Source organism: Elephantulus edwardii, unplaced genomic scaffold (genome assembly GCF_000299155.1).
Source record: "Elephantulus edwardii isolate Elephantulus edwardi_28Jun2011 unplaced genomic scaffold, EleEdw1.0 scaffold00061, whole genome shotgun sequence".
Lineage (NCBI taxonomy): Eukaryota > Metazoa > Chordata > Mammalia > Macroscelidea > Macroscelididae > Elephantulus > Elephantulus edwardii.
In genome coordinates this window covers 10,479,629-10,500,139 of record NW_006399811.1, presented here as the reverse complement: position 1 = coordinate 10,500,139, position 20,511 = coordinate 10,479,629, and the positions used below count along the sequence as shown (strand labels likewise).

General features: G+C 40.5%; 1 pseudogene; it reads left to right on the top strand.

The window, feature by feature from the left end:
• The first annotated feature begins 18,563 nt into the window (after positions 1 to 18,563).
• LOC102848262 lies at positions 18,564 to 19,107 on the top strand (annotated as a pseudogene).
• Positions 19,108 to 20,511: the final 1,404 nt, after the last annotated feature.

Genomic DNA, 20,511 nt, shown 5'->3' with positions numbered 1-20,511 from the left:
CTGGGGTAATCGGGATGGGAGTGTCAGAGACAGTGCGATTGGCACAGGGAAGAGCAGAGTTTAGGGCTGTTGTACATAGGGTCGCTATAAGTCACAAGCGACTTGACAGCACATAACAACAACAACATATTAGAAGACTACAAGTTTAAATTCAGGGTGCCAACTCCAGGAGAGTTTCCTCTTTCAACCTGTTCAGGAGGAAGGGGTCCTTATTTCCTTTAGCTTCTGTAGGTTAGGTAATTAATAAGGATGACAGGTTATGTCTTTGAGGTGTTGAAGGGCACCGAATAGCCCATGGACTATCAAAAGAACAAACAAATATGCCTTGTAGAAAGTATAACCAGGGTGCTTAGAAGCAAGGATGGTGAAACTTCTCATATACTTTGGACATGTTGTTTTGATTTGAGGAGACATTCTTTGGAAAAGGACATCATGTTTGCAAAGGTAGAGGGTCAGCAGAAGAGAGGAAGATGCTCAACAAGATGGATTGGCATAGTGGCTATAATAATGTGCACAATGTAGGAGAGATAGTGAGGATGACACCAGATAGGGCAGGCTTCAGAGCTATTGTTCATAGGGTCATTATGAGTCATAGGCACCCAACAACAACAGACCCAAAATTCCTTGGAGATCTCCACCTGTCAAAGAGCTTTCTCAAAGAGAGATTTAAACCCAAAAGGACACTCAATCCTTGGAAATTCCTTCTTGGTGTTACTGAGGTCCCTCTCTCAGCTAACTTTCTCATCTCTTAGATGATAAAAGGTGTTACACACAAGGGATGCCTCCCTTACATAAATCAGGGCTGTGTGAGATTATAGAAAAGATGATGGGGAGGTGAGAGGAAGGGAGGGAGGAAGGAAAGAAGGAAGGAAGGAAGGAAGGGAGAGTTTACCTTTCAATATGACTTTACAAGCCTTTGACTTTTACTTTGCCATGTGGATGGGCAGAAATGTGTGAATAGGGAACATTAGCCAATCCACAATCCACAAGGGGACTGGCTAGTCTTGCCATTAAATTGAGTGGATCCAGCAGAAGGAGGGAACGCCTCCAAAACAAAACACACACAAAATAAAACCTGCATCACCATCAGTGAAGAACAAGCAAGAGAATGAAACTCATCCTTCAGGACCAGAGCAACAGCTCTAGCAGCCACAGAAGAGAGCCAGAGAACTGACACGAGACAGAGCATTCCTTGGCACTGCTGCCTCCCATGAACAGAACCAGAGCTAAGTTAAGAGCCTTTGCCCAAACTTGTTCGACAACTTGAAGCCTGCAGGGGAAGAGCCAATATTGGCAGAACTAAAAACGTTATAACACTGATCTTAAGCTGAACAGCTCAAGACTGAGGTGTCTGTGAGCATATTTAAGAAGCTGCCCTGACTATAGTCTGCTAACCTGAATTATAACCCTTTGACTTCCCCAGTATGGATCTGTGTGGTCTGTGAACTATCGTATCTGATTTTGGACCCAGTAAGGCAGTGAGATTGGTGTTGAGATGAGTAGAAAGAGTTACAGGAGGTGGGGGGGGGGGGGGGGGGTGACACATGTCTGACTTCTTGGAAATTTGTTTTGTGTTATTGATACTGTTGGTGGTGACAATTCCCATTTGTGAAGATGATAAAGGTCAGTTATGGCAAATCCCACATGACCCTTGTTCTTTTTACAGTGGTATCAGGAGTGGGATTCAGTGTGATGGCTCCAAACTCATGGAAATGTGTGATTTTGAAAGAGGTCAGGGGTTTACGAAGTGCAGTTAAAATGGCTACTTTTGCTGCTACTAGAATGCAAAGTTAAGCAGCTTTTGGTCTGAGACAAGGGCACAGGCGCCAAGCCACATACACATGAATGAGAGAAGTTAAGGGTGGAGAATGAAGTTGAAACTGTTAAGTCTTTGAAAGGTTTATGTGTTAAGGTGAGTTTTTTTAAATTTAAGTTCTTTTAAGTTATAATTAAGTTATATTATGGGGGGGTGTTCATATAGTAATGACATGATATATTGTATAAATAATTAAGGTTTTTGTTAATGTTAAGATGTATGATGTAAGTCAGTACTAGATATTGGAAATCTTGAAAGTGTGTAAGTCAGCCTTGAGGCTAGTGGTGCAGATACATTGAAAGGAAAGATTTACTCTGGAGAAATGGTAGTTGTAAGCAGTAGAACTAGAGGACATGGAGCTTAGCTGAGGGGAGGATTAAGTCTCCACCCACTACTCTGAGGAAGTTCACATTTAGGTGGATGTATAGATCTTCCTTGGGCTTTTGATTGAAGAGATGCACATTTGGAAGATGTTGTTGTTCTTAAGTGCCATCGAGTTGTAGAAGACTCATAGCGACCCTGTGAACAAAAGATCGGAGCACTATTCATAGAGTTCTGGAGGCAAGCCATTTCAGAAGTGGATGCCACTACTGCTTCCAAACTTGTTTTAATCAGGAAGCTCCACCGAACACTGTCCACCATGGGTAACCATCATCATGTTTGGCACATGAGTATCACAGTGTTTAGCATAACAGCAACCATGAGTTATCTCTGTATAGCAAAGCACAGACCAGTGCTACCACTTAGAAGAATGTTTGACAAAAAACAATTTAAACCAGGCCTGGGGGTGGGGGGCGGGGGGCACAGATTAAAATTACCTTGGGCTTGGTAGCATAACTTTCTGTCCACTAGGCCAACGTAGCTCTATATTGTCATTGTTATTGTTGTTAGGTACCGTCGAGTAGTAGATGACTTATAGTGACCCTATAAAGGAAAGACCTGAGCATTGTTTATACAGTTTCTGGAAGCAAGACATTTTGGAAGATGGGTTGGGGGGGGGGGACGAGGGGGAACAAACTTTGACCTTTTAAAAGTAGAACAAGCAGTTTGACTTCAGAGGCAGGTAAAACTGGTATCCATCAAAGCCCCTTTCCAGGCCCTAAAGTTAAAGGGAATTGCTACCATAAGGGAGTATGTTCACTTCTGGTAACCACCTGTATCCACTGGAGTGGAATTAAGAGGCACGCAGCAATGAAGAGATAGGCTGGGCTTGGACATGTTCTATCAGCATTGTAGAACTAGCATGCACAGTTGTATGGCTAATGCAAAAAGGTTGCTGGTTTGAGGAGCAGGGAGTCATGAGGACACCTGATTTGTTGACTTGGCCCCATGTGGGGGTTAAGGCTAAGTGAAGGGACTAGTTGGTCTGGAACACAGAAAGAAAAGTTTGCAGCTGATATTTATTTGGACCTAACCATGGATGGCTGGAGATGAGTTGACCAGAACCCAAGATGTTCCATGCTGTGGGTTAGTATTGATTGTTGCAATGTGATGGTTGGTTGGTTCTTGACTGGGCTTTGCTTCTAAATACAGATGCTAATTGGAACAAAAGATTCTTCAGAGAAATGAACATGCTTATTTCTTCAGAGTACTGGTTTGACAGGAATGAGCAAATCAGGAATTGACTATCTAAAATGGGAGATATTAAAGCATGAAGCACATGAAGTAGGTGACTTACAAACTTTCACTAATGTAGCTATTATATATTATAAGGGAAAAGGTGTTTTTTTTTTCATATGTGACAGTTAATGCTCAAGAAGCCAGAGGGTGGTCTATGAAGTTTGTCTTTCAATATGACTTTCCTATCCACTGAGTTTTACTTTTCCATGTGGATGGGCAGGAATAGAGTGCATTAGGCTATCGACAAAGGGGAGTTGCTAGTTTCACCAATCCACAAAGGAATTAGCTAATCTTGCCTTTGAGTAGTCTTACACTGAGTGGATCCAGCAACAAAACAAAAATAACTTCACTGCCATCAAAGAAGAGCAAGCAAGAGAAAGCAACTAATCTTTCAGGACCAGAGCAACAGCCATAACAGCCACAAAAGCCACAGCAGCCACAGCAGAGAGGCAGAGAACTGACAAAAGATGGAGCATAACTTGACCCCACTGCTTCCCATGGACAGAACCAGACTTAAGCTAAGAGCTTTTGCCCAAGCTTGTTGGACAACTTGGGGGTGGGGGCAAACTAATACTAGCAGGACAGAGAACTTTGTAACACTGGTCTTAAGCCACAAGGTCAGAGCTGAGGTGCCTGCAACCATATTTCAGAAGCTGCCTTTACTGTATTTTGCTATTAACCTGAATTATAGCCTTTGGACTTCCCCAATATGGTTCTGTGTGGTCTCACTTTGGGCGTATTAAAGCAGGAAGATTGATGCTGAGAACTTCTTCAACAAATGGTGCTGGTACAACTATATTGTTACCTGCAGAAAGCTGAAACAAGATCCACATCTCACACCATACACAAAAATCAACTCAAGTTGGATCAGAGATCTGGGAGTAAAGCCAACACCCATAAAGTTCATAAGAGACAAACTAGGATCAAGCTTAGAATCCCTAGTATACAGTATAAAGAGACTGAAAAATACAGCCATAAATGCACAATCTGAAGAGGATAAAGTTGATGAATGGGACCTTCTAAAGAGTAAATCCCTGTGCTCATCAAAAACTTTTTTCATCAGAGTGAAAAGAAAATTGACCAACTGGGAACAAACATTTGATTATACCTTCTCAGACAAGAGTCTCATAATGAAAGTTTGCAGAATACTGCTGGGCCTTCACAAGAAAAAGACCAATAACACAATTACAAAATGGACAAAAGACATGCAAAGAATTTTCCCAGAGGAACATATTTGGCCAACAGACTCATGAAGAAATGTTCAAAAATCACTGGTAATAAGAGAGATGCAAATCAAAACCAGAAAGAGATACCATCTCACTCTAGTAACAGTGACAAAGTTTAACAGGACAGCAAGTAATAAATATTGGAGAGGATGTGACAACATAAGAACTCTTGTGCATTGTTGGTGGGATTGTAAAATGGTACAACCACTCTGGAAAGCAGTTTGACCCTTCCTCAAAAAGCTGAGCATAAACATTCCATATGACCCAGCTATTCCACTGCTTGGAATATACCCCAAGAAAATGAGAACTGGGGCACAAACTGAGATTTGTACACCAATGTTCATAGCAACATTATTCACCATCACAAGAACATGGAAACAGCCCAGATGTCCAACCACAATTAAATGGATTGAGAAATTTTGGTATATTCATACAATGGAATACTACACAGCATGCAGGAGCAATGATTTTGTAAATTATTACCTAACTTGGGAGACAATGGAGAGCATTATGTTAAGTGAACTAACTCAGTTCCACAAGGACAAATATTGTATAAGACCATTATGAGAATCCAAGGGAGTGGCAAGGGTGGAAGCAGAGGGATGAGGATATGCGGGGCAAGGGAATTAATCGTGGAGTTCTACAATTTGATGGGAGCTTGAGGGAAATTGGAAGAATGTGGTATAAAAAACAATGTATTCTAATTTTGTAAATAAAGTAGTATTTTTTAAAAAGAAAAAAAAGGAATGGTGTTGAATGAGTAAAGAAGTACAGAAGCGTGGGGGGCATGTCTGACACTATGGGAATTGGTTTTGTGTTGTTCATGTTACTGACTGACACAATGCCCATTTGTGAAGTTAGTAAAGATTAGTTATGGGCCATTCACATGTGGCCCCTCATATTCTTCTCAGAAGAAAGAGCAGGGCACATAGAAGGAAGATGTTAGAACAAGACTCTAAAGACAACAAGGCTAGAAAAGAATTTTTAAAGTCCAAAATAGGTTTATAAGACATTGATAGTTCAAGAATTTAGTTTCTCCAGGAGTGCAGGAGACCTGGATTTTATTTCTGTTCAATGCATGAGTTCCGTTTCAGTCAATGCACTTCCTGGGCAGTCCCCACTCATCTGTCGTGGAGGCGTGCATGTCGCTGTGATGCTGAACAGATTTCGGTGGTGCTTCTAGGCTGAGTTGGACTAGGAAGAGAATGACTTGTTAATCTACTTATAAGAAATGAAAACTCTATGGATCACAACGATATGATTGGAAATAGTTGGTGAGGAAGGCACAGTTTTGTCCCATTTTGCCAAGGGTCACTATGAATCAGGGCCAATTTAAGGGCAGATAACAACAACAACAACAACAACAACAACAACAACAACTCAGCTTTGGGAAAACAGTTGGGATAACAGTTGTTAGCTGTCATCAAGTTGAATATGACTTATAAGGGCCTTATGAACAACAGATCTGAAGCCTGTCCTATCCTGTGCCATTGTCATCATCTCTGACATACATTTCTGACTCGGGGAACAACTAAACATAAAACCAAACCCATTGCCATCATTCAGATTCACAGCTACCATATAGGACAGGGTAGAACTAATCCACGAACTACTTGTCAGGGGAAAAATGCAATTCTTCTTCTGTAAGGATCTATAGTCTAAGAAGCAGATTAAACTTGGTGGACTCAGAATTGGTTTGATCGTGGTGGGTAATCATTATAGAATTGGACTCTCTCATCTTTCTCTGGGAACAACAGACCTGTATTAAAACACTTAGCAGCTGTGTGACCTTGGGCAAAGTATATTACCTCTACAATCTTAGCTTTCTTGCCCCTCAAATGAGAATATAACATACCCTCCACACAGACTCTTAGGAGGATTAAATGAAATTCTACCTCTAAAGTGCTTAGTACAATGATAGATCCCTGGATGAGCACTCAGACGGTCATTCAAAGGATTCACAATTGAATTTCAACCCATAGGAACCCCACCGTGGCAGAGTAGAACGTCCCTATAATGTTTCCTTCTCTGTAATCTTTATAGCATATCTGCTGCTGGATGGGTTCGATCCCACAACATTTAGAGTAGCAGCCAAGCACTTATTTGTTTTCATTATTAGGACACCTCTAATAAAAAATGACGTCAGGTACCGTCAAGTTGGAACCAACTCATAGCTGACCCTCCAACAAGTTTTCAGTGGCAGTAAGTCACACAGGAGGTGATAGCCTTTCTCCCACAGAGTGACTGATGGATTCAAACGAAATGCCTTTGGTTTGGCAACATAATTCCTTATCACTACTCCAGTAGCTCTCTAGAAAAATTTTAGCAGTGGTGGCAGACTGACTGCAGTGGCCATTGGATTTAGCAATTACAGAGATACTCTTAATGTTAGGGAAAGTTGCTTCAGTAGCATGAAAGACTGTGTGAAACTAAGGTGTGAGCAGCACTTTCTTTTTATATGTCCTAGGTTTTACCTGTTCTATGTACATGTTGTACGATGACCTAGGGTGAGAATTTAATAATATACTCAACAATTTATCCACAAATTCATAAGTGCTGAATCTAGGTGTTTATATTTATCACACATAATTCTAACTTTCAGGACAGTTATACTTACCACAAAGTAACTGTTCTAAAACTTAGAATTATGTGTGATAAATATAAAGGCAAACTGTTGCTTGAGAAATTGAAACTTGTGATCATGCTGAAGGGTGAGGATCTGACCTGCAGAGGGATCATATCTTAAGCTGCACCTCCAAAGGAGCTGAATAAGCAAGGATTTCACAGGAGTAAAGGTTCTTTTTCTCACTACAACCCAGATACAAAATGATATGCCACTTAGTTCAGCTTTTAAAAATTACATTTTTACAGAACTAGTAAAAGTTCAGTAAGTGGTATTCAGAAGATGCATGACTCCACTAAAATTGCATGCAAAGCTTTGAATATTTGAATATTTCCATGGAAAAAAGGACCCATTTCTAAAAAGTTTCCACTACACACCAAAAATGTTTAGAACTGCACTGACAACAACAACTCTGCTTCTCTCTCTCTCTCTCTCTCTCTCTCTCTGTGTGTGTGTGTGTATTTATAAAGAATTTATAAGTGAGGCTTTAAAAAATTAATTTCAGTAATTTCTTGATGTACTTTTATTTTGACACAATTCTCATTAAACTCACTTCCAGTTTTTAATTTTTTTTTAAAAAAGGGGGGTCAGGATATATTGCAAGTTACAAAAGAGAATGTTAATATTCATTCATTTAACAAATACTTATTGAGCACCTACTACATACAAGGCACTCTTCTAGGCATTAAGGATATACCAGTAAACTAAACAAGGGGCACCATGGTTGACAAATATCACTTTGATCACTGACTTCATAGTAAGGGTCAGGATGAATCCCATTTCTACCTGGAAATGGATCTAGCGCTCCATTTTCTGCTTCTTTATACTCATTGACTACCGTCCAAGTGCCAATCTTTTTCCAATTCCAACCCTGTGCTAGATCAGAGCACACAATTAAAAGGAGACAGTCCTTCAGATTGTCAAATCAATAGCAGGGGCTTTACTTTCCCTCTTGGTTCACTAATTCCCAGAAACTGGTCATGTATTGATGTCTTTGTGTTAAAGTGTTGAAGAAGAATATGGAATACCTACAGAACAAACAAATCTGTCTTGGAAAAAATACAACCAGGGTCCTACTTGTAAGACACAATGATTAAAGTTCATCTCACATATTTTGGGTATGTTGTAAGGAAGGGTCAATCCCTGAACAGAGACGTCATGCTTGGAAAGGTGGAGAATAGACAAAAGAGAAGACCCTCAACAACATTAATTGACTAAACAATAGACTTAAGTATGTCAGAAATTATGAGGATGGCACAGGGTAGGGCAAGGCTCAGACCCATTCTCCACAGAGATACTGTGAGTCGTAGTCAATTCAATGGCACCTAACAACAATAGTCACAGAATTCATGAAGATCACTGTTGTTGTTATATGCCGTCAAGAAGCCTGTGACTCATAGAAACCCTATGCACACTAGCTCTGAAACCTGCCCTATCCTGAGCCAATTTCACTGACTCTGATATACCTTCATTACCCCGCTTACTGTGTCAATCCATCTCATACAGGGTCTTCCTCTCCTGTGATTTCCCTCCACCCTTCCAAGCGTGATATCCTCCTTCAAAGATTTGTCTCTCCTCGCCACATGCAGAAAGTATGTGAGACAGAGCTTCAAAATCCTTGCCTCCAGGGGGAAACTTGGTTTTACCCTCTCCAGGACAGACATGTTTGTTCTCTTAGCAGTCCATAGTACATTCAATACTCTCCTCCAACACCACCACTCAAAGGCATTGAATTTTTCTCTTCTTCAATCATCCTTAGTCATTGTCCAGCTCTCTGATGCATAGCAAGTAATTGCGAAGACCATGGCCTCGATCAGGTGCACCGGAGTCTCTAGACTGACGTTGTTGACTTTTAACACTCTGGAGACATCCCTGACAACCAATTTTCCTAATGGAGTTCTTCTTTTGATTTCCTGATTGCTGAAGTCAAGAGTGTTGATTATGAAATCGAGCAAGTGGAAATTGTTAACAATTTCAATCTCTTCTCCATCTATAATGGTACTGCCAATTGGCCAAGTGGTGAGAACTTTGATTTTTTTATGTTGAACATCAATCCGTATTGAAGATTACAGTCCTTGACCTTCACAAACAAAAACAAAATCCATTGATGTCAAGTCAATGCTGACTTACAGGAACCTGTAAGGATATAGACTAAAGTAGAACTACCCCCCCCCCCAAAGAAAAGTAATCTTAACAGAAGCATATTGCCACATCTTTCTCCTGTAAAGCAGCTAATGGACTGGAACCACAGATCTTTCACTTAGCAGACAGACTGTAAACCAATGAAGGCTACCAGGGCTCCTCAAATAGGAGAATACAGACTGTAAGCAATAGGTTAGACGGGGATAAAGACAAGGCATATGAAAGGAGTCCCTGCTGGTGCAATGGTTAAGATATTGGCTTTTAATTGAAAGGTCATCTGTTTAGATCTCCATAGGACAAAGATGCAATGGTCATCTTCATAAAGATGTTGGCCTTTGGAAACCCTGTGAAACAGAGCTATCATGTCTTATAGGGTCTCTATGAGTTGAAATGGATTCAACAGCACACAGAGAAATACTGCTGTGCTGTTTTAGATAAGGTAATCAGGAAGGGCTTCACAAAGAAGACATTTTTTTTAACCAGAAATATGAAGAAAAGAGAAAAATGTATGTGGATATGGTTTGGACATTGAGGAAGAGTGAAGTGAGAAAGGGATTTAAAGCAGAAGGGTCCATAAGTACAAAGACCCAGAGACTGGAATGTGCTGAGTGTGGTGGAAGCACAGTAAGGATGCCATTGTGGTTAAAGATTGAGGGAGAGAAAAGGGTGAGGTCAGGCAGATGGTTGGGAGCCAAATTGCTTAAGGCCCTCAAGACCAAGGTGAAGACTTGGCTTCTACGTAAATTGAGATCTTTAGAGGGTTTTGAGCAACATGATCTGATTTACACTTTATTTTTCATCTTCAGAGGTGCTCACGATAATCAAAGTTCAAAGAAAACAAGACACAGATTTTGAGTAGTTATTCTGTATGTATCTAGGGAGACTATTTTGATTTCCTTAAAAGCAAATGACTTGGAGTAAATGGGTTACAATGAGACCTATAAAAGAAGAGGAGGGAAGAGACTAGATCAACCACTGTTTATTTTAATATGAGTGATCGATTTGCTGTCATTCTTTTTGCACTGAGATTGACTAATACTAGATTACTAGATGATATCTAGCCTAACAACTAAGAATTTGGTTTTGTGGGTAAGAAAAGAAAACCTTTTAAGGTACAGTGTCTCCTCTTTTACAGGAAGAGAAGCAATGAAAATCTGCTAAAGAAACTATTGTAGTAGTTCAAGGATGAAAGTACATGACAGTGATTTGGAGCAGGAAGTTAGCAGTACAGGTGAAGGGAAGTGCTTGGATATTCGATATCTTTTGAAGCTAGAGCTGACAGGATTTGCTTGTGGGTTAGCTATCTGATATGAGCAAAAGAAATACATGAAAGACGACTCCAGGGTCTTTTGCTGAGTAATGAAAATAATAGTATTGGGTAATAATATAGAAGGAGCTGGTTTGAGATGAGAGGGTAGAACTCGGGAGTTCATTTTGGCCCTTGTTATGTTCGAATGCCTTTTGGAACCCAGTGGAAAGGTCCAACAGACAATTGGGAGTCTGGAAATTAGCAGAAAGGCGCTGAATAGAAATATACATTTGTGAGTCAACAAGGAAGATACACTTAGTATTTAAAGCCATGAGAATTAATGAGATCCCCTAAGGAATGAGTGAAGGCAGTAAAGAGAGAGAAAAGCTCTGAAGATTGAGCCCTGGGGCATTCCATTGCTTAAAGGTCAGGAGGATGAAGAGGAAACCACAAAGGAGATGGAGAAGAGATTAGGAGAGGTGGAAGCCAATAGAGGACTGATGTTTCTTTAAGGGGATGCTTTTGTTTGTGAAAGCAGAGTAATGAGGTGGCAATTGAATTAGAATGTGATAGTAGAGAGCTTTTTGTTTAGGATAGAAGAAATGACAGTATTAGATATTCTGATGGAAAGTATCCAAAGTAGAAAAATAAATGGATGATACAAGAGAGAAAGGGACACAAATTTTCCCTTTGTAAAATAGGACATTAAATAGGCAAGTGATTACATAATGAGACAGGATCAAGAAGGATGTTCAGAATAGTTACCTCTAAGTTACAGATAGTGAGTGGTTTTCATTCCTTGTACATTTCTATGTTGCCTTTCATTTTTCCCAGAGTTCATTTATCAACTTTACACAAAATAATAAGGGTTCTATTTAAAAACCTTAGAATCAGTGATGTGCAGTGAACGTGAAAAAGTGTCTCTGCAGCATTTGATACTGGAAGCTACAGGGAAGAAATCAGTGGTCTAAGAACCAGGGACTAGTTCAGGGTCTGGAAGCTCAAGCAAGAATCCACCTGGAGAAGACAAAGGGTAACTGGGTCAAGATGTAGACAGCTTGTCAGGTGCCATCAACTGTGACTCATAGTAACTCTCTGAACAACAGGCCAGAACCTTGCCCTATTCTGCAACATTGTCACAAACTTCACCGACTCAAACCCATTGTGGCAGTCACTGTGTCAATCCATTCCGTAGGGGTCCTTCTCCACTTCGACAAACCTATCTTCCCCAGCATGATGTCTTTTTTCCATGACCATCACCTCCTAACAGTGTGGCCAAAGTATGTGAAACAAAAGTTTCACCTTAGAAGGAAATATTAACCCTTAAAAAGTGAGACCAGAAATCTTTTTAGATGTAGAGGTTAAGGGCAATCACAATGATGAGGACAGAGGTATGTGCATGCACACAGGATGATAGAAGAATGAGGACAGAGATTTTAAGAGGGAAGTTACAGACAGAAATCAGAGCAAGACTGGGAAAAGGTGTGCTGATAGCAATGAGAACCTTTTACAACTCATTTGTAGTATAGTTAACTAGTGTGAATTTACTAATTGTTCCAACATTACTCCCTACCCCATGAGCAGGAATGTTAGGAGAATATAGTTAGATTGCCGGAATGGCCTCTGGACAAGGACATAAAGACATCGAAATAATAGTAACAAAAGCAATAACACTGGTTAAGTGTCATTTTATGTCACATGCATTTAGTTTAATCCTCACAGCAACTCCCTGGGACCTCTCTAAAGTACTCAAGAGCAATGGTGTCTCTCTGGAGATTAAGGTGTGCCTGATACAGGCCATAGTCTTTGCAATCACTTGTTATGCATCAGAGAGTTGGACAACGGGAGGACAGAAGGAAAATTGATGCCTTTGAGCTGTGGTGCAGAAGAAGAGTAATGAATGTACCATGGACTGCCAAGAAAACAAACAGATTCATCCTGGAGAGGGTTAAACCAAGCTAATCCTTGGAGGCAAGGATTCTGGGGCTTCGTCTGACATACTTTGGACATGTTGCAAGGAGGGACAGGTCCTTGGAGAGGGACATCGTGCTTGGGAGGGTGGAGGGACGGCACAGGACGGGAAGACCCTCTATGGGTGGATTGATTCAGTGACTGGGGTAATCGGGATGGGTGTGTCAGAGGCAGTGTGATTGGCACAGGATAGAGTAGGGTTTAGGGCTGTTGTACATAGGGTCGCTATGAGTCGCAAACGACTTGAGGGCACATAACAACAACAATTATACTTGGAGCTCTCGTGGCCTAGTACATAGGGAATTGTGTTGTGAACCCAAAGGTAGCACCTCTCTTTGGTGACTTGAATCCATCAGAGACTCCATTTGAGGAGAAAGATGGGCAATTTCCTCCCCTGTGATTTAGAACTTCTGAAATCTCCCTGGAGGGTCAGCCATAGGTTGGGGTCTACTTAAGGACAATGAATTTGAAGTGTTTTTTGCACAGATGCGAAAACAGTATTTGTCAGGTTTTTGATAGAAGACCCTAGGTATAATCTTAGTTCCTAGTAGGCTTCCAGTTCGTGGGTATCTCTCTGTCAGTTCCTTGACACAGAGGATGTGGCTCAGGTCAGATGTTCCTGCCCGGGAGTTTGCATCACAGTAAGTACACACAGCCATGGCTATAGGTAGAGAAGATTCTGTGCAGTAGAGGCTGCAGCAGGGCTATAAGACGCAGCAGTGGAAATGGCAGAAGGTCCAAATTTGGATTGTGAAATGTGGGGTCCTTGGCAGACTGTTTGTTAGTCCAGCATGACCTTCTCTGCTCTATTTGAAACTGTGAGGCATTTGGGGTTCTGGCTTTTCTTTGAGCTCCTTAGTCTCTTGTCCTTATTGATCTTGTGAGCTCCTCAAAGCCCTCCATAAACTAGCAGTAGCATTGCTAGACAGAATCCAGCTTCAGGATTGGGGAATGAGAATCATTCCAAAGCAAAAGCCTGTGAGGTGGAAGTCAGACATGTCTCTCTCTACTCTCCAACATTGTGTTTACCAGTGCTGATACCAGCTGCCCTCTCCATATCCACCCTATTTTCTTCTGGGTTCAAGGAATGCAGACAGAGTTCACAGACCGTACTGATGATTCTAATGTCTTTGTTGCTCTGAGTGCTTCTATCTAAGAACTCATCAATGGTTCTATTAGAGTATAAGGAGGTCTGGTGGCACAATGGTTAAAGTGTCCAACCACTGACAGAAGGTTCCTGGTTCAAACCTCCCAGTTGCTCTTTGGAAGATGATTGATGATCTGCTTCTATAAGGGTTGCTATTAGGAAAGGGGAGGAGGGGAAAGAAGGAGTTGCTATCAGGTTAGTTTTAGGTGATAGTATGTTGGTTCCAACTTCTATTTACCACAGAAGAAAGTACTGCCTGGTCTTACACCATCCTCACAATCATTTTTCTATTAGAGTCCATTTCTGCAGCCACAGTATCAAGACATCTCACTGAGGATCTTCCTTTTGTTCTCCCTGACCCTCTATGCTACCAACCATGATGATCTTCTCCAGGGACAGATACCTCTTCATCAAAGGCCTAAAGCTAGCAAGTCAAAGTCTTTCCAACTTGACTTCCAAGAAACATTCTGGTTGCACTTCCTCTAAAAGAGAATTGTTTGTTCTTTTGGCAGCTCATTATTTAATATTCTCCAGTAATATCACAATTCTTCATCTATCTTCACAATTCCTGATCTAGCTTTCACATAAATATGAGGCAACTGAAAATACTGTGTGTGGCTTGAGTCAGGTGCACTTTAGTTCTCACAAAAACATCTTTGTTTTTAACACTTTAGAGATGCCTTTTGCATAAAATGTGTCCAATGCAATACCTCATTTCATTCCTGATTGTGTGCTAGTAAAGAATTATAGCCTAGGAAACCGTAGAATGGGGCCATTCTACTCTGTCATACTGGGTCATTGTGAATCAGAATAAATTTGATGGCACACAGCAACAACAAAGTAGGAGGTTAGACCATCATTTTGACCAATATAACTCTTTGTGGTGTTAAACAACAAGCAAAAAGGAGTTCCTATCTTGTTGGAGTAATGTATTCGAGTTTTCAATAGAAAAATGACTTCCATTGCAAATAAAGGTAGATGAGGAATGGGTTTAAAACCAAGGGTAACTTCTTAGTAAAAGTTAATGGAAAGTAATATAACATCCAAATACAGGCAAGATCACTAAAGATTCAGACACTTGAGAATGAAGGTTTAAGATCCCCTATCAGCTAAAGTGGCAAACTCTGGTGACCTATGAGATATCATCTCATAGCAAAATTCATAACAATAGCAAAATTCAACAGAGCAGCAAACAACAAATGCTGGCATGGTTGTGGAGAAATTGAAACCCTTATTCACTGTTGGTGGGAGTATAAAATGGTATAACTACTATGGAAGGTAGTATGCTACTTTCTCAGAAAGTTGGAAATAGAAATACCGTTTGACCCAGCAATTCCACAATTGGGAATATACCCTAAAGAAATCAGAACTGCTACCCAAGCAGATATTTGCACACCCAATTGTATTGTTGCATTGTTCACAATAGTAAAGAGATGGAAACAACTCAAGTGCCTATCAACAAATGAATAGATAGAGAAGCTGTGGTATATTCACACAATGGAATGCTATACAACATTGATAAAAGGAAATAATGAAATATTATACAAAATGGGTGACCCTGGAGGACATTATGCTGAGCAAAGTATCTCAGTCACAAAAGGACAAATACTGCATAATGCAGGACTATAAAACAGGACTGACATGGGGGTTGGGAGTAACTAAGAAAAGGGGATAAATAATGTATACTGCATTGAAATAGACGAATAGAACTATTTAAAGAAATATATGATTAGATATTATTTGCATGACAATAGTCCAGAATAAGAGCTGCATAGTAAAGTGGATGGGGTGGGGGGAGGATCATACCACAATGAAAGAATTTTTTTTCAAAGAGAAAAGTCAACTGCGGGCAGGGTGGACAGGGAGCATATGTACAACAATGAATGAATGGAAATCCAAGTTCTGTATAAACTTTGATTTTAAAAAAGAAGAAGAAGCTGCATTGCAATCCTAAAGGTATACTGTTGGAATCCACCAGCTGCTGCACGAGAGAAGGATGGGCAATCTTCTTCTGTGTGATTTATTGCCTCTTGAAAACCCACTAGTGGGTCAGCTATGAGTTGGTGTCAACTTGATGGCACACACCAACATCAACTAAAGTGTCATGACCAGCCGAGGTATTAAAGAGTCTTGGATGAGGATTAATTAATAAAGGAACATTAGAAGGGAGTGAAAGGAGGGAGTTACAGACATCACTTCTGGTTTTAAGGCCAGATGCAGAAATTAAGGTGTTTTCTTTCTTGCTTGTCCATATTTTACCATATATACCATATTTACCATATTTACCATATTTACCAATTTCCTTTGTCCTCCTAATAATTTACTTAACTGTGTTGTGAGTGGTGAGTCTTATAAGTTAGATCATATGTTATAGGATACTAGGTGGTATTGTGACCAAATTAGAAAAGGAATGGACAGCCCTTTGGATCTGGGAGTTCCACTGGGACTTGCCTGAATCTTCAAACAGCAGTTAATTCATACAGTTCTCCAAATGAATTTGTAAACACTTTTCTCTTGTTAGCTGTTGCTCAGCTAATTCAGACCCTTGGAAATCTTGAGTGCACAGAGCAGAGCTATTCCATGAGGTTTTCAAGCTGTAACCTTGTAGAGGCAGATCTTCACATCTTCCAAGACACCTCTGAAGGAGTTTGAACCATCAGCCTTTAGGCTAGTGCTCAAGCACTTAACCATTTGTGCCACCCAGGGACCTTGTTCCTGTGTTCAACCCTTCCCAAATAAAATTGTGACAGTGGTTTTCTGTAACCTGTAACTAAGCCCTGACCAAAACCCAAAACAAAACAATGCTACAAAGATTGAAAAAGGTTCATTCATAGTTATTTTATTATTGAACCAAAATGTTTCAGGAATAGTAGTTTAGATTATTTGTTTTGATTACTTAAAAGGAGTGTTTCATTTTCTAATCAGGCTATAAAAATTGCTGTAGGCTAATATGCAGCTCACTTTGACATATTGTTATCGTCTATGAATCTCATAGACGTCCAGATCAAAGAAGAAAAATCACTATTGTCTGCCAACACTTACATCTTTAACCTTTCCCAAATCTCAACTAACCCCTTGGGACAAGAATCATTGTGATCTTACTCACTATTAGCAGCACTTAACACAGTAGACTCCACATAGCAACATAAATAGATTCTTAATACATGCTACGCCCATGACCCCCACTTAGTGGTGACTTATCCTTAGATGAGTTTTTGGATTCATGCAGATTATGTTCTGGAAACAAAAAGATGATAGCTGAATCATATGATGAACATAATTAATGCCACTGTGTCATACATGTGAAGATTGTTAGGATCTCCCAGGGAGAAAGATGGGCAGTTTCCTCCCATTTTGATTTATAGCCTCAGAAACCTAACGAAGAATCACTTTGAATCACAACCAACTTGAAAGGAGTTAGGTTGAATTTTTTGAGGTACAGGGATACTTCAGAGATATTGTATACTCAGATTTATACCAGAAAAAGAAAACAAATGTCACAATCAAGCAAGTCACACCTGAGTCTTTCTTTTCTCTTTCCAGCTCCCAGTTCATATAGGAAGGTCTGGTGGCCGACTAGTAAAAAGTTGCACACAATTTGAATGCTCTGTGGGAGAAAGATGGGCAGCCCCTTCTGTGCAAATTACAGCCTCTGAAAACCTGCCGGAGAATCAGGTATAGTTGGTTCTGACCTGATGGCAATGATCAACAAGAACAATGTGTCTTACAAGGCCTGGCCCCATCTTGCCTCTGCCTCATTTTAGGGAGCTCTGGTGGTCTTGTGTAAGGAGTTGTGCTGCCAACCCAAAAGTATGCAGTTTAAATCCATCAGCTGCTCTGCATGAGGAAGATGGGCTTTCTTCTCTTGTGTAATTTACAGACTGAAAATTCACGGGAGGGTCAGCTCTGAGTCAGTTAAGATTTAATGGGCCACAACAACAACGATGCAAATAAAATTTTCTTTTACTATAATGTAGCATGTGGAAGGAGGAGTGGCATCCACTTCCATAACAGCTTGCCTCCGGAAACCCTATGAACCTGGAGAGAGGATGAAAGGCACCTAAGCGTCGAGGACTCTCCTCCATAGGGTCGCTATGAGTCGCCTGCGACTCGACGGCACTTAACAACAACAACAACATAATGTAGCATAGTAAGTGTGTAATACCATTATGGAAAAATAAAATTATACTGCAGAAATAGCATAAGAATTACCAAATTGTGACATGTAAAATGGTGTGAGCAGTTGATAGTGTAAAAACTTGTTAATGCAAGGTTGCCACAAACCTTAAGTGAACACTAAGATAATTGTCCCCTGGTGTTATTGCCTTTCTCACAATAAGCCAAAAGGTAGGAAAAACTTTAATGTCTATCAACAGATGAAGAAATAAATGAAATGTGACATGCATGTACAATGAAAATTATTCAGCCATAAAAAGTAATGACATTTTAACACATGATACTGCTTGGATGAACCATGAAAATCTTAGGCTGAGTGAAATCAACCAGATGCAAAGTAACATTTTATATGATTCTACTTATATCAAATATTTAGAATAGGCAAATTTGCAGAAACTGCAAATGGATCCAAGCTTCCCAGAGGTGGGGGGAGGGAGAGAAGAGAAGCCATTCCTTATGAGAATTGAGTTTCTGTGTGAAGTGTTGAAAAGTTTTTGAAAATAGAGAATGGTGATGAGTACACATTTATCGAGTACAATTAATGTCAACAAATTATACACTTAAAAATAGCCTCCTTTTTTGGGAGGCCTTGATGCAACTCTCTTTGGTCGTCTCACATCTGGGTTCATGAGACACCAGCCACCTCCACCATGCTGCCCAAATTTGACCCCCATGAGATCAAAGTCATGTACCTGAGGTGTACCGGTAGGGCAGTCACGTCCACCCTGGTCCTCAAGATTGGAACTCTGGGTCTGTATCCAAAAAAGGTTGGTGATGGCATTGCCAAAGCCGCCGGTGACTAGCAGGGACTAAGGATTATAGTGAAACTGACCATTCAGGACAGGCCCAGATTGAAGTGGTGCCTTCTGCCTCTGCCCTGATCATCAAATCCCTAAAGGAATCACTCAGAGAGAGAAAGAGGCAGAAAAATAGTAAACACAGTGGTTATATAATTTTTTATGAGATTGTTGGGATTGCCTGAAAGATGTGACACCAATCTTTAAGCCAGAAAACTCTATGGATTTATTAAAGAGATCCTGGGAACTGCAGTCTGTGGGCTGCAATGTTGATGGCCGCCATTGTCATGACATCATAGAAGACATCAACAGTGGTGCTGTGGAATGCTCAGCTAGCTAAGAACTACAGAGGAAAATATTTCAATAAAGATCATTTGTTAACCAATAGGGAAAAAAGAGTTAAAATGACAAATGTAATATATTATTGTTCTTATTTTTATTTGCCACTGAGTTGCTTGCGACTCATAGCAACCCTATATATAATATCCTTGAAACCTGCTCTATCCTATGCCAACTTTACTGTCTCTGGCACACTCAGCCTTATTACCCCAGTCACTGAATCAATCCATCCTGTTAAGGGTCTTCCTCTTTCTCTGTCCCTTCACCCTTCCAATCATGATGTTCTTCTCCTCTCCAAGGACTGGTGCCTCTTTGCATTATGTCCAAAGTATGTCAGATAAAGACCTCCAAATATTTACCTCTGAGGAGCAGCCTGGTTTTATCCTATATAGGACAAACCTATTCATTCTCCTTGCAGTCCATGGTATATTCAACATTCTTCTCCAGTAACACAACTCAAAGGCATGAAGTCTCTTTCTATTATCCCTAGTCATTGTCCAACTCTCTGACACATAGCAAGCAATTGTGAAGACTATGACCTGGATCAAATACACCTTAGTCTCCAGACCGACATCATTGCTCTTCAATACCCTGTGAGATCCCTGACAGCCAACTTTCCCAGTGCAATTCATCTCTTGATTTCCTGGCTGCTGGGTACCAAGAGTGGAGTGTTGATTGTAGTGCCAAGCAAACTAAAGCGGTTTATTATCTCTATGTCTTCACCATCTATCATGATGCTGCCAGTTTGCTCAGTGGCAAGAATCTTTGTTTTCTTGATGTTGAGCTTCAGTCCATACTGAAGGCTTCAGTGTTTGACCTTCTGCAGCAAGTGCTTCAGGTCCTCCTCAGTTTCAGCAAGCAGGGTTGTGTCATCTGCATAACACAGATTGTTGATGAATCTTCCTCCAATCCTGATGCCACATTTATCCTCATACAGCCCAGCTTCCCAGATTATCTGTTCCACATAGAGATTGAAAAGATATGGAGACCGGATACATCCCTGGAATACACACTCTTCTCAATTGTGAACCACGCTGTGTTTCCTTGTTCTGTTCTGTTCTGCTCTCTCGAATGCCTCCTGGTCCAAGTATAGGTTTCACATAAGCATAATCAAATGTTCTGGCATTCCCATTCTTCTCTGACTCAGCCACTGTATATTGTGATCCATGCAGTCAAATGCCTTTGCATAGTCAACGAAACACAGATAGACATTCCTCTAGTACTCTCTGCTTTCAGCCAAGATCCATCTAACATTAGCTATAATATCCCTAGTACCACGGCCTCTTCTAAATTCAGCCTGCACATCTGGCAGTTTTCTGTTGATGTACTGCTCCAGTTGTTTTTGGATAATTTTCAGCGGAATCTTGCTTGCATGTGATATTAATGATATTGTTCGATGATTTCC